At 45.7% G+C, this 23,387-nt stretch overlaps 1 protein-coding gene across 5 annotated transcripts in view; it reads right to left on the reverse strand.

The window, feature by feature from the left end:
• Window positions 1–23,387, reverse strand: part of Ntf3 (neurotrophin 3) — a 68,302-nt gene that overhangs the window by 4,499 nt on the left and 40,416 nt on the right. The window contains exon 1 of one of the 5 annotated variants that reach the window (XM_031383482.1): window positions 19,656–19,833. The exons of the other annotated variants lie outside the window; for them this stretch is intronic. The gene's annotated coding sequence lies outside the window, so the exon portion shown is untranslated. Of the gene's footprint in view, window positions 1–19,655; window positions 19,834–23,387 lie in introns of those variants that run through there. 5 annotated transcript variants of the gene reach the window in all.

Consider the following 23,387-nt stretch of genomic DNA (forward strand, 5'->3'; position numbering starts at 1 on the left):
CCTCCCTCTCTCCCTCCCTCCCTCCCTCCCTTCCTTCCCTCCCTCTTTCCCTTCCTCTTTGGAGAAAGTAAGCTCAAGAAGATTGGGACAAGAATTTCCCCAAACACACGAAATCGAGGCTACAAAGGACCCTAGATACTTCATTTTTACAGATCAGGAAACTAGGGCCTAAGTCACTGCTTGTCAACTGCAGGGAAGAACAGAGGACACTTGGTTCAAAGCTCAACAAGGCTTTTTCATGATCAGGTAACTAAAAGGACACAATCAGACACACAGCGAGTGTACTAGAAATGGCAGTTGAAGATGAACTTGAGTTGTCTATGGCAACCTGTGGGCTGTGCTCCTGCTCCTGCTGTATGCATGCACAGAAAACCAAGCATCTGGAAAATTCCTCTTGCTACATCTGGCTCCCAGCAGTCTGTACCAGCATGGTTGTTCCGGTTGCCATTGCTCACACATGCTTGGAGCTCAGACCAACCATGCTGCTCGTAGGAGAGAAGGAACACCAGGTCTCAGATGCCCAGGGACGGGAGACTAGGGAAGCAATTGTGGGAAGCAGGGAGTGAGGTTGTGCTTATGCTGGCCATGAGAAAAGACAGAGTGAGATCTCTGATTCCTTTTTGGTCAGCCGTCCCTTGTCCCTTTACTTCCTACTGTGCTTCTTGAGTTAGGATTTTTCCCCGGGGGACTGTTTCTCTGGGGTGGGGACTAGAAACAGGAAGGCAGTGTCAGCTCATTCTAGGCCAGGCACAACAGGCACAATTTTTGCTTATGGAGACTTTGCTAGTGCACCAGCTACTTCACTCATCAGCTTCAGCAACTATCCTACTGTTCTTATTAGAGGTAGGTCCCCTCTTCTGCAGTGGAGAACCCTGTCTTTTTAATCCACACACCCTATGTGTCCAGCCTATGGCTCCATACACTGCAGAGTTGCAATGTCTGCTGACTGAATGGGCACTGACACCAATCAAGACCGACCCAAGGCACGGCTTACTGGCCTGAAATCCTGCATGGGCTTCTGCCAAGCCTGGATTGGAAGCCAATCAACTCTGCCTTCTTTTCCCAAAGAAAATATAGGCCTTGGCTCTGCAGCAGGCCATAGTCCCCAGGCTCTTCTTGGCTATAATTAGAAAAAGACCTGTTAAAGACCTCAGTAAAACCCCCTTCCTACCCTCTCCCCAGTGCCCATTCCCCTGCTTACGCTTTTCCAAGATCCAGACCAGCAGGCACATGCTCTTTTCCTCACTTAGCAATGCTTTCCCACATATGGTGTTTTCTCAGTCCCTGGAGCAACATTCCTAACAAGGTTTCACCATCCCTCAAAATACTCAAAAGAGAGCAATTTCTGATTCCTCCTCTTTGGCTCAGTTTACAACGCACACAGGGGGTTGCTGGGTATTCAGCAAGTGGCTGAAATGGAAAAGGGAGTAGGGACACAAGGTGGTGGTGCACTGGAGACCACATCAGCCTGCATCTGGGCTGGCAATTGCTGAAGAGGCAATTCACCACCTTTGGACCAGTTTCCCTACCCAGGAGCTGACTTCTGACTTCATGTCTGCCAATCACTCTTGTTGAGCACGCATTGAAAGTTCTTTTTTTGTTTGTTTTCATTTTGTTTGTTCTTAACTAGCATACATTAGTCATTGCACAAATTGATGGGTTTCATTACAACATTCTCATCCACCAATGCAATGTATTCTGAGCATATCCACCTCTCCTTACCCTTATTTGTCCACTCCTAAGTAGTCAGCCCTTCTAATTGGAGAGCTCTTTGATATGAGAGAAACCATGTGATATTTGTCTTTCCAAGTCTGTCTTCTTTTGCTTAAGATGGTGATTTTCAGAGTATGGAGTACATTTTTTTTCAGCCCAGTTATAGTAATATCCTCAACAATTAAGGTGCCAAGAGCCACATATTGATGATATATATGATATTGTGAATCCTGAGAACCACCCCACTGAGGTCTCATATATCCCATTCTGGGGAAACTGAGGAGTGAGGTTAAATATGTAATGAGCAGTAGAGCAAGGGTTCAAGTACAGTTTTACACTAGGGCTCATGTTCCCCAAGATTTCTTCTGCGAACTCTTTGCCATCATTGCCCTAACATAGTCTAAGAGTTAATGCAGAGCCAAGATAACTGCTGTCCAGCAGGTTAAGTGCCTCCCAAGGATGCCTCAGCTATAAAATGATTCCAGGGAGGCTACTACCTCTGTTTCTTCCTCTCTGTATTTCTTATGAAACCATTATTCATAAAAGTAAGTAAGTTAGTTGGCCCCTGTAGGTCACCAATTCTTGTGGAGGTCGAATGTTGTATGGGAGAGAACACTGGGTGTACCATCTCATGTCCTGAGTTTGTGGACATCTCTGGAAAGCTGAGTGACTTCAGAGAAGAAAGAGAGGCAATGTTGGCTTTCCTCAGAGGAGAGATTGGCCTGACATCAGATTTTAACTTGCCAACATTCTAATATGAAAACCCAGGAGATTTCCTTATTTCTTACACATCCATGGTCCTCTGGAGGCAAATGCATCTGGCTGGGAGTAGAGAAGAGGCTGTCCAGCTGTATCCAGATGGGTCTAGTTCTCCAGGGGTTTCTGCCTCTATGACATGGCCTCTGACTAAGTCAGACTAAGGGCTTCTAGGACCATGTTCTGCCAGACAGACTTCATAGCATGTGCAGGCAGTGGAACAAGGGAGAGGTGGGAAAGTGACAGATTTAAAGCTAAATGACAAAGAGAAAAAGAATGTGGTGGAAATACTAAATTAGGACCCTATAAAAGACCGGCTCAGCTTGTTCCCCTGCTCTTAACTGCAGATTAATCCACCCTGGCTTTGTTCTGGTCACAGGTCCTGGGGCTTCAGAATGAATCAACAGAGTTACACAGAGATGTTCTGACCTCTGGCAAGGCTGGGAGGTTGGCCAGAGTGGGAGGTTGATGAAGCCTCCAGAGGAAGTTAGCTGTTAATCTTCCAAGGGAACCGGAAGCAGGGGTGAGGAAAGAGGGTCAGATTAACTCAAATGCACAGCTGACACCCAAAAGGAAGGCCCTGAAGATGCTGGTGACCAATTAGGCCTTAGTATCTACGGGGGTTAGCAACCTGGAACAGGACAGCTGAATTCAAACTGAGAGCACACAAGCCAGCTCTCTGTCTCGAAGGGGAATCCACAGCCAACAAGGGAGGGCACTGCTTGTAGAAGGTGATGGAAGGGAACTTGAAACTGGTGTAAGAGTGAATGAGAAATGAACTCACATCCACGGGGCTGGGAGAGTTTCCACAATACCTTCTGCTTTCCCGTGGAGCTCTGCACTGATGCTGTTCTGACTCCCTCTCAGCACAGCTCTGCAAGCTGGGAGCTGGTCACTTTGGCACTCCCTACCATACAGTCTACAATAAGGAAATGCATTTTTGCCAGCTTAACACAGTTGAATGTCCTACCCTTCACTCCATCACTCAGATAATTTAAAGATCTGTTAGTCGTGATATTAGATAATTATTAGTGATTTAAAGAAATATAAGATTACCTAATGGAGAGAAAATAGGAAGTTATTTGGGGTAGTCATCTTCCATGCTTATAGGTCTTTCAAAAAAACTCTGTCCCCTAGAAAAGGTATAATGAAATGCTGCCCCTCACTGTCTATAATGAAATGCTGTCCCTCACTGCCAGTGAAGCATACTATCTGATACCTGATGTTGTTTGGTTGTCACAGCATGGCAGTGGGATGCAAAAATAAAAACAAGAGAAATCAGGAAGGTAAGGAAGAGAGCTGTGGTCAAAAAGAACGGAGAGACTAGTCCAAGAAGATGCAGGGGGATGCTTCACATGTTCATGGAAAACCGAGAGGTGTGTTTGCAATCAAGCTGAGAATTAACTATATACTCTCTGCCTGCATTTGGTGGGAACACTTCTGGGGACCTCGGAGAGCTAAGCAGGCCAGCATCAGCAGGTGAGGGCAGGCTGGCCCGGATCAGGGAGGTGTTATTTAAGATCAAGTTCTGCATGGGTGCTTCCTGTAAAATCTTACAGTAGCTGGGTATGGTGGCTCACTCCTGCAATCCCAGTACTCTGAAGACCAAGGTAGGAGGGGGATGGGTTTGATATCAGCCTGAGAGATATAGCTAGACCTTGATTGAAACAAACAAATGAACAAAACAAAAGCAATAGCAAGAAGCCTCAACATTTCAAATTCAGGATTTGGAAACTGGTTGACTGATTATTTCTGGGAACAAGGTACAAGGCCTGAAATAGGACAAGCAAGAGCCTCCAGGTTCACGAGATGCTAATTTCCCAGTGGGAACAGAGATCACAGCCAAGTGGAGCTAGATGTCACATGCTAGACTGAAAGAAAACAAATCAGAGATCCCCACAAAGCTAACCCATCTCTAAAAGTACCAAATTGGTCTGTCCCAGGAACAGGCCATGAGAAACAGAACCCCTTTGTGGACTATGTACTGCTTATTGGTCCCTGACCCCCAGGAAAGCTAACTACACCAAGCAGAAGGTGGGAAGCCAGGAGTTCACTGTGTGCACACGCTTGGGAATTCCTCATTGTCAAATGTGCACCTTCCTAAGGCCCTCCGGCAGTGTAAGATGGAAGGTATGGCACATGTCAAAACAATGTGCACTGGAGCACTGAACAGGAAGGTAGCGTGCTTACACCAGGCCAGGAACTCTCTGGCTTAGCCTCATTTTGGCAGAAGATCTAAAGGATGCCTGGTAGGCTCATAGGAGCCCCAGGAAGCTCCAGTTTACTTTATTCTTTACATCGTTCATTCCATGGTCAGAGGGTGGACTAGAGAGAAACTGTAGAGAAAATGAGTCCAATCAGCTAGTGGTCATAATGGGCTTGCTTAGTAAGTCTTGTTCTGGTTTAGACAGTCACTCTTACTGCCACTTTGAACAGACTTGTTGCAGTTACAGGACTGTGCACACACATGCATATAGTGCCTCCCCCCTTGATAAGGATGGATGATTTATAATTAACCTACTCACTCTCTCTCCCTCCATCCTTCCCTCCCTCCCGTCCTCCCTCCCTCCACCCCTCTCTCCCTTCTTTCCTCCCTTCCTTCTTTCCATCCTCCCTCCCTCCCTCCCTCCCTCCCTCCCTCGCTCTCTCTCTCCCTCCCTCCCTCCCTTCCTTCCTTCCTTCCTTCCTTCCTTCCTTCCTTCCTTCCTTCCTTCCTTCCTTCCACACTGTCTCTCTCTCTCTGAGACAGTGACCTCAAACTCACCACAGCACTGAGGACGAGCTCCCTGCTTCCACCTCTCAAGTGCCAGGATTACACGTATGTGGCACCACACCTGGTTTATGTCGTGTTGCAGTGGTCATCATTTTTAGGGCTTTACACAAGCTAGGCAAGTTCTGCACTGACCGAGATATATCCCCATCACTGCTTACGCTTTTTCAGGTCATTTAATTTACTGTTATATGTTCATTTGGAAGAAGATGATTTTCTGTGTCTGGGTTCATTCCATTTTCCAAAGGCAAATACTTAGGAGGAAAGATGGTGCACAGCAGCAGCTGAGAGGAAGTGGGCACTGGAGACTAACTTTAGCTTCAGAAAAGAACTTCCCCACATCAACATTTTTATTTGAAATCTATTCCTAGTGTCTGCATTGGGCTTACATTAATCCCCTGGTTATGGGCAAGTGCTAGGTAACAAAAATGAATGCCTCCACGAGGCAGTGGTTACTGAGCAATTGCTTTGTGATAATTACAATGAATAATAATGAGATGAGTAATAATGAAGCCAATGCTAAAGAATCCATCTTTTCTACCCTGCAAATGATGAATCTCAAATCCAAAGAACAAAGAAACTGGCTAAGGGAATTCCCAAGGCTTCTCTTCAATACGTAGACCTCTCTTTTCTTCCAAACCAAGACCACAGCTGGCTTGGCAATAGCCATTCCGATTTCTGCCTTAATCATGGTGGCAGAAAGAAGGCTAGGATCAAGAAACCATCCTGGTTTGGCCTGGAGAGGACTTGGCTGCAGAAAATGGGGTAAGATGGCAGGCTTCGTCCTGTATGCTTGGTGATCTGGCTTGTACCGAGCATAGTCAGTCCCTCACAGAGCCCCCTTACCGCAAAGCCAGCCTCCTTCCTTGGGGATGAGACATGGCCTATTGAGATGCTGTGGTTGTCTTAGGTCTGATGCTCCCTGCTAGGAATCTTTGCTGTCCGAAGACTATAGGAGCCATAACTACCTTTCATGTAGCTTAGCATCTCTTTTCATTTCGCGAGTGTCTCCTCTTGCACTCACTGTGGCCACCATCACTCATTCTAACACTTTTACAATCCAGGAGGCAGAAACAGAGGAGATGTCTGTTTGATGATTTTATGGGTCTGTTCTCACCCTCTCACACAGCAATGCTGTGATATGTGCACAGGGAGAAAACCGATCGTTCATCCAAACTGGAGTGCGAGACAGGCACTTACTAAACATTAGGACTCCAATCCCAAACAGTCGAGTGTCTTTCTGGGCACCGGGGTGAGACTCAAAGAACCAGCCTGGAGCTTCTCTGAAAGCAATTTTGGCACAAAAACACTGGACTCAAAGCTGTATTTAATCACAGACACAAGTCACAGTAATCACTTGTAATAACTGCTAGCCTTTGGTGAGCCTTCCCATATGCTAGACTTTGTGAGACACTTTGCACGGATTATCTCAATTAATCCTTCTAGATACGACTGTTATCCCCACTTTGCAGCCAAGGAAACTGAGGCTCAGAAGGATTAAATAATTTTGCCCAACATCACACACCAATTGAGATGCAGAGCCAGGATTTAAACACCCATCCCAGTGACCTCACAACCCTAACATTCAGCTAAGATTGCAAAATTCCTCCCACTTAACTCTGAATCCAAGGCACCTGTCACTTTCTCACAGCAGACTGGCAGCAACACCACATTGCTTTCAATGCTTCTTTCCATGATGAGAGGTAGAGAGAGAGAGAGAGAGAGACAGAGAGAGAGAGAGAGAGAGACAGACAGAGAGAGAGAGAGACAGAGAGAGAGAGACAGAGACAGAGAGAGAGAGACAGAGAGACAGAGAGAGACAGAGAGAGACAGAGGGACAGAGAGAGACAGAAGGACAGAGAGAGACAGAGAGAGACAGAGAGAGAGACAGAGAGACAGAGAGAGAGAGACAGAGAGAGACAGAGAGAGACAGAGAGAGACAGAGGGACAGAGAGAGACAGAGAGAGACAGAGAGAGACAGAGAGAGAGAGATTGATTCTAGCCAGTTCCCCTGATTTGTCAGGAGGACATTCCACAGGCTGAGGCTGGCAATCCTGAATCAGAGTGGCTGGAGAAGATTATTCATTCAAGTTGTAGCTCGTAATCATGAGTATTTGCATCTCCATTTCTCAGAGTTGAAATCTTAACGAAAATGAAGCCCAAGGGCCTAGGAAGGCCTGGAGTCGTGATGTAACTTAACTGTAGAGTGCTTGCTCACCACATGCAAAGTCACAGGCCCAAATCCTCTGCTCACTCCTAAATGGACGGGAATTTCTAAGATGGCATGCTCTGGACCCATGGTTTTCATAGATTGCAATACGCTTGTAGGAGATGAACACTGAAAGCATGTGGGCTCTAGCATGTTTCTTGCTCTGATTGACTGGTTGATAAAAGAAACTATGCCACTAACCAACTTTGGGGCTAGGTTGGGAGAATCGCTGATGAGGTGGGAGGTCTCAGTTCCTGGCAGTTTCTGCTACTTATATTTTAGGTAGTCCGTTGCATTTCACACACATGAGATTTGAGTCCACACCTGCTAAATACCTGCCATGTCACCCAACACCAGTGCCAACCCTCACCAATGCACTCTTTTCTAAACAGCATCCGGAGAGCCCTAAGCATCCTTCCTTAAGAATGCAGGTGGACATGATTCGGACCTGTGATTAAAGTTAAAGAGTCGGGGGCTCAAAATGTACACACATGTACATAAAGGAAACAGTTTGCAGAAACAATTTCACTGTGGTCTATAGACGTCTTTAAGCCCAACTTAGTGGCTCACAGATCCTAGGTTTTGAGTTGTTATTTTGCAAATATATGTATATGGTGTGCATGCACACATGTATACATGTTCATAAGTGCATGAGTACACATGTATTTGCATGCTTATATGTATAGAGGCCAGAGGATAATATGAAATGTCTTCCTTGATCATGCTCCATATTGAAGTAGAGCCTTTCCCTTGAGCCTGGAGCTTATTGCTTTGGCTAGTCTAGCTAGCCAGCTTGCTTAGGGAACTCATCCCTGACTTCCAACTGCCACCACATCCACCAGATATTTATCTGGCTTCTGGGGATCTGAACACCTGTCTTCATGTTTGCATGGCAAGTACTTTACCCACTGAGCCATCTGTCTAGCCCTATAACTCTTGAGCTAAAAAGAGTTTCTAAGATTCTCAGGCCACTGTGTCTCTATTGTTCCATGCTAATCCCTAGACACTTGCTCACCAATTCTGATCAAGCAATCCCATTGTTAGTCTCCTTTTCTGACCTTAATTCTCTGACTCCCTGAAAGCATGGATGGAAGAACTCAAATCCTAATCTGTTAGGATTTTTGTATGATGGGATGTGTATTGAGGAAAGTACCTGGCCAACACAATACAAAACAACCAGTGGAAAGCCCATGGAACAGGGCCTATGCTGGTTATGCAGAGCTGTAAACAGGACATGTGGCAAGAAACTTCTCATGCTGGCCAGTAGAGTTTTCTTGAGGAGGGGGCACAGGGCCACAGGCGAATGTGAACAGCCTTTAATTCTTGACACTACTGTGAGAAGGTAGGCTGACCTAGCCCAAGAGGAAGCCATGGGGACAGAATCTGTAGCTAATCGATGGCATTTATGCCCTTAGCACATTGGAAGCCTGTATGTTTTTCTTTGCTTTCATTACTTTGGATGGCTTCCTCTCCAATGTCACAGCTTTTCGTCTCTTCAATCTCTGCTGCTCTGTGTACTCCAGAAGGGCATCCTTCCTGATGCTGGAAGATGCCAGTGCTTCTGAAGGGCCTCATTTTATAGCAGTCTACTGCCACTGACATGGAGAATAGCATGCATAACCTCTCCAGAAACAAAACAAATGGTGCAGGGTGACCACAGACTGCTGGCCTCAGAGGACACCCCTGAGAAACCCGGGAGAGAGAAGGCTTTAGCGTAGACATGGCATCACATGCTGTATAGTAGATAGCAGAAGGGCAAAGCCTTCCCAAGAAGTCTGGCAGGTAAGAGTACTTGAGTATTTGCATTCTTAGAGTGTCCCACAGGCACCAGCAAAGCACACGATGACCAGACATACACAGAAAATAAAGAAGAGATAAATTCTATACAAAAAACCCATTCTCTCTAGATATTTAGTACATGTATGTTACTAATTTTAAACTACAGATATTTGACAGTTGTTTTTTGTCATGATGGTAAATATGTCCTCTTTTTCAATATTTGGATGAAGTTAATACTGTTTTGATCAACTCGACACAAACTAGAGGTACACAAATCAATGTGTGTGTGTGTGTTTGTGTTAAAGGTGTGGGTGTGGGGGGGTGAAGTTAGTAGACGAGAAAGGAGGTGACTTTTCATTCAATTGTTCAGTTGCCCCCAAAGCTCCTGGACAAGTGTTTTGCTACTTGACTTGGGAGAGAGGGAGGGATGAGATTATGGCACCAACAAAATGTCAACCTTTATAGTTCAGGAAGGACATTCAGATTTGTAAGTCTACCACCATTGACCAAAACTACTACCCAACCCCTTACCCCATCTGACATTGTCAGCAAACTGGCCTTATAGACAGAGCAGGAGAGGTCCCAGAGCAGGAACCACAGAAAAGGATGAAGGCTTGGACACATGGGCAAAGAGAGCTTCCTGGCAGTGTCACAGAGCCCAGTGGGAAAGGCTGTGACTCTATAGGTCATCCGTATCTCATTCACAAAGAGGTGAGAGAACATTAATCAAAGGCTGGGAAGAAGAGGGCATTAGATGGTACATACACACTGGAACACAGATGGGCAATGTGGTTCTGTGTGAGTAGTGTGTGGTGTGCGTGTGTAAAACAGTGTTGAATATAGATCTGTGTATATGAGTGAGTGTGAGTGTATTGTGCATATGTTTGCATGGGTGGTGTCTGTATGTCTATGTACTCAGTATGCCAATCTATATGTGGGGTATTTGTATCTAAAGTTGTCTATGAGTGTGATGTATGCATGAGAATGTGTGTGTGGGTATGTGTCTGAATAAGCATGTGTGTGTGTGTGTGTGTGTGTGTGTGTGTGTGTCCTGTAGGCCTGTGAGTATGCTTGTATGTGTTTGTGTTTTATATGCTTGGAAAAAGACATTGAGAGAGCAGAAGGGATTCTCCACCTGGACTCCCTCACATCTCACTGAGCCCTTGGGCAAGCCTTTCCCACATCCTAGGGGACATCAATTTGTTCTTGTATGAAAGGCTAAGGCAACTCCAGTTCAAACAGTCTGCCTGTCCTCAGGTCTGAAGGTTAAGCTACCTTTCCCTTGAGCACAAAGGAGATGGTCCCAGGGCCCTTGTCTCCCCTCCCCCCAGCCTTCCACCCCTACCCCCCGCCAGGCTAGGAGTGCTGTCCACCCTGAGCAAGACACTGGCTTCTAGAAGCCTTTCTGGGTCCCAAGACCTGGAAATGTGACAACAGGCAGAGGAAAAGCCAGAGAGATAGAGCAAAACTCTGGGGCAAGTTTGCATTTCTCATTATTTCTCCAAGCCTTCTCAAATTCCTTTTGTTTAGAAAGCTCCTTGAGTTTCCAGAGGCTCCCCTCCCCCACCCACCCCCTGAAAACCCCTAGGACCTCCTTCAGACTGTAACCCTTCCAGATAACATGTTCCATATGTCGGTCACTCTCTGCCTGAGACGCGTGCACTCGCTTTCCTGGTCACCTCCTCTGAGGTCTGCCAGGCAATGCCTTTCCCCAGAACAGCTCTTCAGCCTCCTCTGAGGCCTTCAGGCCAAGAAGCAGGGACATTCATCTCTTCGCTTTTCTCCTTCATCCATCTCTCCCAGCCAGGAATCTTGCAGGTTTGCCTTTCCACTAGCCACCCGCCTCTGCCCCTGCCCACCACCAACAGCTGCAGGGAGACCCTTCTTTAAGCACTGGGGCTAATTGAGCAGTGTGCTCTGAGCAGCTTGCCACATCATTGGGGAGCGTATGCTTTTATAGCAGGCAACACAGAATTCTATTGTCTCCCGTTCCCACCCCGCCCCCTCTCTTCCCTGTGGCTACCCACCATGGTAAACAGAGTCTAAGAGGATTTTTTTTTTTCAACACAGCTTCCATCGCTCCCTTTGTAAATAGGAACAGACATCCTTCCACACTTGCCTCAACCTCCAACCCACACACCAGCACTCCAGCTCACCCCATCCCCCCTTCTTGCTGATAAAGGTTTTGCTGATTGGCCTTGATGGCTTGAGATGAATACTGAGCACAGCCTGATACTTGGTACTTGTGGCTTCCCTCAATGGGAAGTGGGATGCAGTGGAAGTAGAGGAGCGGAGCTGCCAGGGATGAAGATAACGCTCTATTCCTCACCGAAGCCCGAAGTTCCTCTTCCTTGGAAGCACTGTGGCTTTTAAAGGGATCAGCTTCCTAGAGATGTTCTGAGGACCAAGGAACTGTCACCTCCAAAAAAGCAGGACGCTTCTATTCAGCTTAACAAGTGGGACAGAGCATCAGGGCAAACCTGGCATGTCAGGGCCCAGACAGAAAGACACCCAGGGCTTCCCAAAAGACTCACAGTCTGCTTCCAGACACAATTCTTAGAAACATCAACTTATGAAAGATGAGACTGAACCTTTACTGTGGGCTGAGCACTGTATTTTAATATTTACTTCCCACTAGCTCTAGAAGACATTGCTATTTTAAAGTGAAGAAAATCGGGGCCTAGAGTAGGTGAGTGGCGAGCTTCCAGGTGTCATCACTGAGGTAAACTACAATTCAGAAGCTCTGCTTCCTGACTCCTTAGACTAGACCTCCCCCAAAGAACCCTTGCTATGACTGAAGCTCTACCATCCAGAAGAACAAAGCCCACGCCTGGGAAAGAAACAGTAATCTTTCCTTCACCCAGCTGTGAACACAGAGGAGGGCATGGGGCCTGCAAAACACACACTGCTCTACTTCTCTGTTCTCACGCTATCATTTGATGTACCAGTTTACACAAAGTGGATTCCTTCCAAAGCTGGACCACTGCTGGCTGCAAGAATATGTCTCTTGTCCAGAGAGGCGGACTAGATCTGTTTGCTCAGGTTCCATATCCACTCATCTTAATTCTAAGGAGAGGGATGCCTCCCGGCCTCTCTGCTGTCTTCCCTCTCCTTCCCCCAATCTCAGTTCTAAGTAATCGGCAGATTTATTGTATTAAGCAGATCAAACGATAGTTACGCCAAAGTGGGTATTAAAAACAATCCGACTCAACAATACCTGTATTGAGAAAATGGCAACCACATGAAACGGAACCCATCTGATGATGGGGTTGGGGTAGTCCAGGGGAACTAATGAGACAACTGAACTCACATGGCTCGGGGATCTGACTTCACACGTTCCGGTTGTGCCGAAGGGGCTTGGCAGGAAGCCCTACAATTTGGTGCTAATGAATGGATTAACTAGGAGGATAAGGAATGTGTAGGAATGTGCCCTCAGACTGGGATGAGCATTCATCATGTGGTGCCAAAAAAGCCTTGATACGCTGAAATTCAAAGAGGCTGGAGGCCCCCTAGGAGGCAGTCATTTCTGGCCAATAGGCTAGCCCTTAGGCCATTGGACCAGGAAGTAAAATGTTGGAGCCATCTATTTCAGGGAGACCCAGTTTGGCTTCCTTTCAAGAGTACTACAGTGGGTTTCTAGGCATGCAGTCTACATGACTGAATTAACTACAAGAAATGGCAAAGAAGTTCCCTAAAGACCTTACTGAGAGTCTGTGGTTCTGTGTTCACACTGTGATGGCAAAACCCTTCACCACAGGAGGCAGATGGGGTCATGGCCTTGGGAGTGCATTGAGTGACCTTCACTCCACCAAGAAGTGAGTCATAGGGCTGGTGGGAAGAGATCCCTGCTGCCTGTGGTCAGACCGAAGGGTCTGGAAATTCTTTGTGTTGCTGGCACCAATTCAGAGTGTGGACCTTTTGATCCTATAACATGATACATTTAAATCCCCCTTGGTGGTGTTAATAATGGAGTTGGCCCATGCCCACATGAACAGAATTTATGGCTTGTGGATTCTTCCAAGAAAAAGAAACAGCAGCCACGGGGGCTGTGCAGGTGGACCTCTACTTTCGCCTCATGTAGGCTTCTGAAAAGCTTGAAAGCACATCAGTTTTTGCCAACTCAATTATACTGTAATGATATTAGAGACTTTGTAATAATGAATTTCTACCGAAAGTACACAACTACTCTTTTGTTTAAGAAATACATATGGAGATGGCTCAGTGGGTAAAGTATTCGCTGCACAAGTGTGAGGTCCATAGCTCAAATCCCTAGAACCCATGTTCCTTGCTCTGGGTCAGTTGAACGTGGCTGCCCACCTGCCTTCAAGGCATATGGGAGGGAGAGACATGAGATACCCAGTGAGAGGAAATGGAAGCCTATCTCCAGCTTCCACAAAGGACTTTCCTAAGCATTACAGGTGAGAGCCATTGAGGATCACACCAGATGTTAGTCTCAGACCTCCATACCCACATGCATATATTCACACAAGTACACACATCACACGCACTAGCATACAAACATTGTGTACACATACAAATTACATCCTAAGCTAGTTTTAGGTCAAGACAAAGTAATATTGAGAATACGGAACAAATATGTTATCACATTACAATTTTATTGGGAATCAAAAGGCTTGGAGATTAAATTCTTCCTCAAGGAGATGAAACAGACATTTTTCTGATTAGCTCTTCAACTGCTTAGGTACCCTGGTATCCCAGTTAGCTTGTTTTGGTTTGGTTTTGTTCTTTAGTCTTGACACAAGCTCGAGCGTTATCTAGAGTCTCCATTGAGAAAATATATCCAGACTGTCTGCAAGGCAATTCTGTAGGACATTTTCTTTATCTTAGTGATTGATGTGGGAGGGCCCAGGCTACTGTGGGTGGTGTCTGGGCAGGCAGTCCTGAGTTGTATAAGAAAGTAGCTTGGGCAAGTCTTGGCAAGCAAGGCAGTGAGCAACGTTCCTCATGGCTCCAGTTCCTGCCTTCAAATTCTTACCTTTGGAGTTCCTGACTCCCTTCAGTGAGGGACTGTGTGACCTAAAAGTTATAAGATAAAATAAAGCTTTTTCTCTCCCTGTTGCTTTTGGTCCTGGTATTTTACTGTGGGGCTGGAAAGCTGTGTGACTCGGGGAGCAGATCTGGAGCAAGAGTGAGGTTCAGTCATGTTCAAACCCCAACAATCTCATCCTGAGACCAGCAGGAGAGAGGACTGTTCCTTCTCTGGGCCTGCATATCCTGGCACTCATAGCCTGTGCATTCCCACCTCAGCCTCCCTTGAGGTAGTCACGAAGCCTGGTGGCCAAATTACAAGTTTAACTTCCTCTCTCCCTATAAAGGACATGTCCAGCAAGCACCTGGAATTCCTCTTCATGCAAATTAAGTGCTCCCAGCACCTAGACACCAGCCAATAATGTATATTCATCACCCCCAAGCCCCTGTGCCTGTATACCACAAGGGCAGAGGCAGAACCAAGCCAGCATCTTATCACCGTGATAGAAACTTAACTACGGCAACTGGTAATATGCTTTACTTCACGTGGACTAATTTCAAAGAAATTAAAGAGGCAAGACCATTCCCTGCTGGACACGTTTATCCACTCTCGTCTCTTGAGCTACCCCTTATTGCCCATTGTATAGAGCACCTCAGTCTTCTCCCATATTCCAACAGCAGGAAGGCGGCAAGCAGAAGGTGCCCAGTCTCTACCTGATGACGTCAATGCTGGTGTTGGCCAGCATCATGGACCACTGTCTGTCAGTCAGGATCTGCCCTAGGAATTCTGTAGGCAGAGTTTGATCTAGCCCAATACCCCTAGGATGCAGTCTTATCTTTGAAACCCTGTAAGCTGACTCTGGGCAGTGTCTCTTGATGAAATATTAATAGTCCTACTGTGAAATTATAAAATAGTCATGTAAGTAAAACAGGGACTATGCCCATTATGATTAGATTTTGTGGCCAAGTCACATTATATTCACCTTGAGATGTGATCAGTTCTTGGGGTCTTCTGGGTTTCAGAACTGTAAGGAAGAGCCCCAAGATGTGTCTGCATCATAAATGAGGAAACCAAGCTTTGAAGTGACCCTGTGACCAGTAGCAGAGCTGGGCTTCAAATCCAGGCACAGCTGACATGTAAGCCCAGCCCCTCACTGCTATCCTAATGTTCTCTATTCTGGAGTCAATCACAGAGGAAATAGTTCTTTAAAGAGGCCAAGTTAAACTATAATTGCATAATCCACCTTTTACATTAAAGACTTTTCCCTTAATTTATCTCATATTTTATTTTGCCAGATTATAGAAGTAATATAAGCATATTTTAAAAACTTCAAGAACTCAAAAAAGTGCATGACTTTACAAACTTCTACAATAAAACAGATTCAAAGCTGAAGAAAAATAACAAAGGTTCATAACTGGGATTAAGGATGGCAAAATGTTTGTTGCACAGGCATGGGAACCTGAGTTCAGACCCCTTGCTTCTATGTGAAGAGCCAGACACTGTGGCACATGCCTAGAATCTGGCCAGTCAGTCTCTTTCTCTTCCTCCTCCAACATACACACACACACACACACACACACACACACACACACACACACACACACACACACACACACATTTTTGGTAAGATATCTTTGTTCTGTAAATACTATGTGCAACTTTATTTTTGCAATCTATCACCATTTTATTAACAACACAGGTCAATGTAAGGTCTTTGTAGAAATATACAGGTATTTGTTAAGGTTAAGGTAGTCATGAATAATGAATGAAATGCCCTTTCCTGGGTAATCCCAACACTTTTGTCAACTATGTAGAAATATCATCAATCATCTCTCCACATCCGAAAGTCAGGGGTCATCTTTCACTTAGCTTTTTAAGAGATAGAAAGGATTTTACATTAATTCATTAATGATGAGATAGGGTTTGTTTTGCCTAAGCTGATCCTAAACTTGGCATCTTCCTGCTTCAGCCTCCTGGAAGGTTGGGATTAAAAATGTATCTGTCAGCATGAGAGGTAGACTTTAGATTTAACATATTTAGAAAGAGAAAATTCCCACAAATAAAAATCCAGTGTACAAATAACAATGTGAGGGAGGTTTAGCTGCTCTGAATTAAGGCAATGAACTAAAGGCAGGACTTAGCTATCAGCATACTTACTGCTGGTCAGCTCTGAACTAAAGGCAGGACGTAGCTATCAGCATACTTACTGCTGATCAGCTCTGGTCACTGTTGGAAAATTCCCATAAACATCCACTCCCAAGTCAAAGGACTTGATAGTCCTCTACAACACATGACCTCTGCAACTCTCCTAAGTAATGGCTTTCCCTCATTCGCTCCAAACTGCTGGGTAGACTAGATGTCCACCTGCTTCCCTGTTCTTACCTGTAAGTCTGCCCATAAACATCCACTCCCAAGTCAAGTCCTCTACAACACATGACCTCTGCCACTCTCCTAAGTAATGGCTTTCCCTCATTTGCTCCAAACTGCTGGGTAGACTAGATGTCCACCTGCTTCCCTGTCCTTACCTGTAAGTCTGCCCCCTCGCCCACACACCTGCCATCTTTGAATCATGAGACTGCTATCCCTTAGTGCATCACATGCTGACTCTGGTTCTTTGTCTTTCCCTTCTTGACTGTTTTAGGTCCTGGCTCACGAAGCTTTTCTCCCATACTACATCTGACCCAGGGCTTAGGATTTCAGTATCTGTTGTTTGTTTTTTGTTTTCGTTTGCTTGTTTTGTTTTCACTAAGACAAGGTTTTGCTGTACAACTCAGGCTGTCCTTGAGCTCATGATTCTCCTGGCTTGGCCTTCTGAGTGCTAAGATTACAACATAATTGCAGTATCTTAAGAAGATGATCCTGGTGCTCTGCATTCTTGGCCCCTTGGCTGCCTGCCTCATTTATTTTTCACTCTTTTGGCCAGCCAGCCTTGCTCACCAAACCTGTAGGCTTCAGCCTTAATGAGAGACCCTAAGTCAACATATAAGGTGAAAGAAGATAAAGGGAGACATCTAACATCAATCTTCGGGCTCCATATGCATATACTCACACACAGGTATACAGAGACACATATACAAGCATACACAACACCGCATCACCCACGCACATACATAAAATACACACACATACGTGTATGTGCGCATACATACATGCACGCGCGCACACACACTCACACACACACACTTACACACCAACTTTTAAAACGTCAGTGGAATACATATGACATGAAGCAGAAGGGGAGCTAGTTGGAGAAAGGAAAGAGACCAGCAAGAGAGAATGAGGGATGGAAAGCAGCAGGAAAGGAAGATGGATAAGAACCAAGTGTAATCACTTACATGTATGGAAATGCCATAGTGAAATCTATTACTTTGTATGCTAACTTAAAAAATTAATTTTACAAAAGGATATCATAATTTACCGGCTGACATTCCCTTGTTGGCCATTTATTATTTTTAATTCTCTGCTCATGTACAATGAAGCAATAAATTTCTTCCTGAACACAGCTCACTGAGGGCCCAAGTTGTTCTCACAGTCCATCACTCTGGCCATTGCCTTACGCTGTGGTCACATCTGCCTGAGCGGTTCCAACATCTCCATGCTGACACTTGCCTCGCTAAGATGAAGGAGCATAGCACACGAAATGGTTGGCACCAGGCAAACTTCACTTTCAGGGTCAGTAGGCCATGTCTAAGTGGGCCAACAGGTCAATAGTGTGTTACTATTCTTCTTAACTGGGTCTTTCTTTTCAACCTTCCTACAATAGAATACAGAAAGAAGAGCTTGCTTCCCAGTGAGCTAAAAACAAAACCAAACCAAAGCAACCAACCAACCAACCAAACAAAAGCAAGAACATACATTGAGAAAATACAAGTTGAGAAAATACACTAAAGACAACCCTGTTGGGCCAGAAGAACAAAGGGCCCAGCATGTTCAGTTAAGAAGCATCCCCAAGTTCCAGACTGACCAAGCATCCAGTGCCAACTATTTCTTATTACAATTAAGCAGTTCGATACTTCTTGCTCCAGGCTGCTTGTTTTCCCCCTAGTTACTACCCATCCATTCTCCTTGAAGGCCACTTTTCAATAAAGCTCTTATTTTTGGACAAAACAAAACAACAACAGTGAGCAGGGCTATGGAACTGGGCCCCTGCAACAAGCAAGCTTTTCCAAATACCAAAGGGGTGTGCAGTTAATAACTTTGATCTGGATCACTAAGGATGTATGTCAACCTTCAGAGAACCTCAGACTCATCTCAGGGGTTCTTTCCTCCCTCAAAGATCTATGAAGACATTTATGGCCTCAAATGCCTCCTATTCCCTCATATGTGGCACTGCCATCCTCACCAACACTTGCATTAGGACCGCCATATCAGCGCAGAAGACCCCCATCTCTTTGCAGGGTCTTGTTTCTTAGCACATAATGTTCCAGTGTTGTTGATCTTAGGAAACAAAAATGAGAACACACATGGTGTGCACTCACTGATAAGTGGATATTAGCCCAGAAGCTCCAAATACCCAAGATACAATTCACAGACCACATTAAGCTCAAGAAAAAGGAAGACCAAAGTATGGGTGCTTCGGTCTTTCTTAGAAGAGGAACAAAACACTCATAGGAGCAAATATGGAGACAAAGTGTAGAGCAGACGCTGAAGGAAAGGCCATCCAGAGACTGTCCAACCTGGGGATTCATCCCATATACAGTCACCAAACCCAGACACTATTGTGGATACCGAGAAGTGCATGCTGAAAGGAGCCTGATATGGCTGTCTCCTGAGAGATCCTGCCAGAGCCTTACAAATACAGAGGTGGTTGCTCGCAGCCAACCATTAGACTGAGCATAGGGTCACCAATAGAGGAGTTAGAGAAAGGACTGAAGGAGTTGAAGGGGTTTGCAATCCTATAGGAAGAACAACAGAGCTCCCAGAGTTCCCAGGGACTAAGCCATCAACCAAAGAGCACACATGGCTCCAGCTGCATATGTGGCAGAGGATGGCCTTGTCAAGCATCAATGGGAGGAGAGGCCCTTGGTCCTATGAAGGCTCCACAGATGCCCAGTGTAGGGGAATTGAGGGCGGGAAGGTGGGAGTGGGTGGGTGGGTGGGTGGAGGAACACCCTCATAGAAGCAGGGGGAGGGAGGATGGGATAGGGGATTTCCCGGAGGGGAGACAGGGAAAGGGGATAACATTTGAAATGTAAATAAAGAAAATATCCAATGAAGAAAAAGAAAAGAAAGGAAAAATGAAGCAATTCGTCTGGTGAGGCCAACCGGATGCTAGCACCTCAGGACAGCACTGTGCCTGCTATCTTGCGAACAGGCAACATCCCCACCTTCCTTCTTAGGTCCCAGCAGCAGAGTTCCTAGTGAAGCATTCCAAGGACACCAGCAAGATCCCTGTGCCTGACCAAGAAACACTGCAACTTGCCAGTGTCAGTACTTACCTCTGCTTTAGCTCCATGCTGACTCCCAGCACTCTCTTTGTGTCTATGAGCCCGCAGTCTTCCTTTCCCTGCTTAAGTGTTGATAACTTTCACCTCCACATCTCAGCAGAGGTCTCCATCCTATGCTGCAGGGATGGAGAGGCACCTGCCTGCAGAACACCCCCAGGCAGCTTTGGAAGTAGCCCTAGGACAGTGCTTTCAGAGCTGAAGTCACCATCTCTCAAACTCCCTTTTCCCACAATTCCTCTGTGTTCTCTCCAGAAAGGCCAGCAGCAGAGATGATGGCGGGGTCCTCTCTCTGTCCATGCTCCCCCCCATATAAATTAGTTTTAATTCTAGTTGATTCTGCATCTTCCTACAAAATCTAGCCTCCTCCACACCCCGTGCTTTCTCTTGTCTGAATTCCATCGATGCTTTCCAGTGGCTTCCGGGACCATACTCTGCCTTCTCCTAGCTTCCCTATTATGTTTTCCTGCACACTGGAATGGAATGATCATTGTAAAGATAAACTAAATCCCATACTTTTCAGCTAGGGAAATTTTGTTTCTCCTTTGTAACCTTTACGAAGAAGCCAACATTTCTCAGAATGGCTCAGGGCCCTTCACTAAGCCACTCTCCAGCTTTGTCTATCTATCTCTGGCCAGTTTCTCATCCTGCACACAGCAGCTACAATGGGGATGCTGAGTTCTCCAACCACAGCCTGTGCCTGCTCATCTTGGTAAAGTTCTGTGTATTCTGACTTCTGGAACATCCTTTCTGTCCCACCGTCCCTGGATAACTTCTCTTGTCCCTCTGACCCTGCACATACATGGCCTCCCCAAGAACTTCCCCACAGTTTATAATCATGCATTTCCTTGCACATATCTCCCACTTAACTGTATTTGAGCACTTGTAGTCTCATCCCACATCCATTCTGCTTCCACCTCTGCGCTTGTGGTTGTAAGTGCTCAGCTCCCTGGCCCTGCTACTGTGCCTGCTGCCTGCTGCCATGCATTCCACCATGGTGGCCTCTTATCCTTCTGGAGCCATAAGCAAAAAGTTGCCTTGGTCATGGTATTGTGTCACAGTGACAGAAGAGTCACTATGACATGATCATTTCCGATCTCTTTGCTGTATATTTTCAAATCAATCTCCACAATAGCCCAAGAAATATAAAGAAAAAGATTGTCCTCACTTTTACAAACACTGAATCTTGGGAAAGTTAAGTGAACTAAATTTGCCATCCTCTGACCCACATGGTTTCTAAACACTCACTACAGGTCTCTTCACGCACACCCCTTCTCACTACATATGAACTTCATCCAACAGAGCCCTGGGACTCTTAGCTATTCCAGGACAGTATGTCTGCACATAGGAACTCCACATTGTTGCCTCTAATGCACTTTATAAGACCACTCCTTTTCTAAGACCTCTCTATGTTGACATAGCAACCTTCCCACTAGGCAAATACACTTCTCTTGGCCAGGATCTCAGGTGTCACACTTATCAAAATGGAGCCAGGTAAACAGACAATGTGGACATCCCAGGGTCTTCAGGTCTGGTACAAGGCATCCCTGAGTCACCCTTGCAGAGGCTACACACTGTGTCAGTGATCTGATTCTCCTCTCTCCCAAACCCAGCCCAGAGGGCAGACCTCCAGATGCCCAAAACCCACTTTCTGCTCCCTACTAGGGAAAAATCAAGCTTTGAATTCTACACACAACGAAAGCTGTGAACCAAGTCAGGCCTCTGTCCATCCCTCTCCATGGGAACACACTGTTCTTCACCACCTCCAGTTGCAGCTCCTGCCTTGTTCCTAGAGAAGAGCTCCTCAAGACCACAAAAAGAGATAGGGTGACCCACAGTGGACTGAGAGGACGATACTTCTGAGAGGCCTTGCTAAAGGATAGTCCCTGTCCACTGCATCAGTGTTTTTCCTCACTCTTTTCACAGAGGCTTCATGATGAAAACCCTCCTCAACACAACACATTTTAGCAATACTCTCTACATTTGATTATCATATGCTGTTAGAGTTCCCCAAACTCATGCAGGTCTGCTATGTGTTAGGTGAGCAAACCGAGGTCCAAAAAAAGAACGTGATATGTCAGAGGCTCACTACTCAGTGACATGAAGAGAAATCTGAACCCATGGCTCCCCTTCCCTGTGCACGGCTGTTTCGAAAGGGTGTCTGTTCCTCATTGATAGACCATGAAACAGTCTATAAAAGCCAGAGGAATGTGTGGAGCTAGAGGACCCTCACAGCCAGTGAGTTCAAGTTTGTTGGCATCAATTATACTGCAGACAATTAAACTAGTTACATGTTTACCCAAAGATATGGTACTAAGGGAGAGGAAAGGAGACTGGGGTGTTGAGGAACTTGAATTGGAACTTGTGTTACCAAAGGGAAAGGTAGAGAAGGAAAGACGCTAGAGCAGGAACTGCAAGCTGGTGTGCTGCTGGGAATATCAGCGGTTGAAAGACACGCATTTTGTATTCCAAAATAATAGATGTTATCAGACGTCATCTGGGTTGCAGACTCAAACCACGATCCATTCATTGTAATGGAATTGCACGGCTGGGTGGCATATGTTCATGATGTACTTGGCCCTCACAGGTCAACAAGGTGCTCTGTCTTGCGGGCTCACAATTCTGACAAGTATAGCTCACAAGGGGCCGAGAGGAAGGAAGGACAATACTGAATGCCATGAAAGGCTGGACTTGTCTCTCAGACCTGAGATAAGGCAGGGGAACCTTGGCTCAGGGAATAGAAAGGAAGAATGGGCCTGGCTGTACCCAGCTACCATGGAAGATGAGGTGGCTCTGGGTACACAGCAACAGAATGCTCTGGAACCCACATGCCCCTGCTTTTGCTTTGGAGTCTGAACCGTGACACAGGATTTGGGAATTAGGCATCGGCATGAGGAGTTGTCTTCTTGTCATGTAACCTGGAATACACTAGACATTCCCCCTGGAGTTTATGGCAGTAATTCCAGCTTCGTGCCCTCAGTGGGGAAAGAGAGAGCAAACTCCTGTCTTCCTATTTCAGGAGAAGAATCCAGAGCCTACCGTTCTCCCTATGGAAGACTCTACACCAGAGGTCTCTTAAAACAACTATTTGCAGCAGGCAGGAAGCAAGGACCATTTGCTGTTGTTTTGTTTTAATAAGATGAAGTCTCACTAACTCAAAGGCAGGGGTCACCAGGAACACAAGGCGGCTGTAAGCCCAAGCTCTTCCCAAAATAAAACGCTTAAATGTTAAAAGGCACATGGTATTTCTAAACCCAGGGTCAAGGTTAAACTCAGTGGGTTACAAAACAGCAAAAAAGATGTAAGTGCGAGGAGGGGCAGAGGGGCAAGGAGGAAGGAGGAAGGTGATAAGGTGAGGGTAATTAGAAGAATTTTATAATGCTTATGTAATAACAACACATGACTCAATGGTTATTTTTATATTGTCTCAAAAAGTGCACGAGAGACACACTCAGCCAGATTTGTTAGCATAAAAATACCTTGTATAGCTGGCTCAGTGGTTAAGAGCACTAACTGTTCTTCCAGAGGTCCTAAGTTCAATTCCCAGCAACCACACCGTGGCTCACAACCATCTGTAATAGATGGTGTGGTGGATCTGTTTGCCCTCTTCTGTGCTCATATACATAAAATAAATAAGTTTTTGAAAGAAAAGAATAAAAAAAACTTTCTAAATTTTGTTTTATTGATAGGGATTAATTCTAGATTAATTACAAAAGCGTGTTTGCA

Source organism: Mastomys coucha, unplaced genomic scaffold, assembly GCF_008632895.1.
Source record: "Mastomys coucha isolate ucsf_1 unplaced genomic scaffold, UCSF_Mcou_1 pScaffold20, whole genome shotgun sequence".
Classification (NCBI taxonomy): Eukaryota; Metazoa; Chordata; class Mammalia; order Rodentia; family Muridae; genus Mastomys; species Mastomys coucha.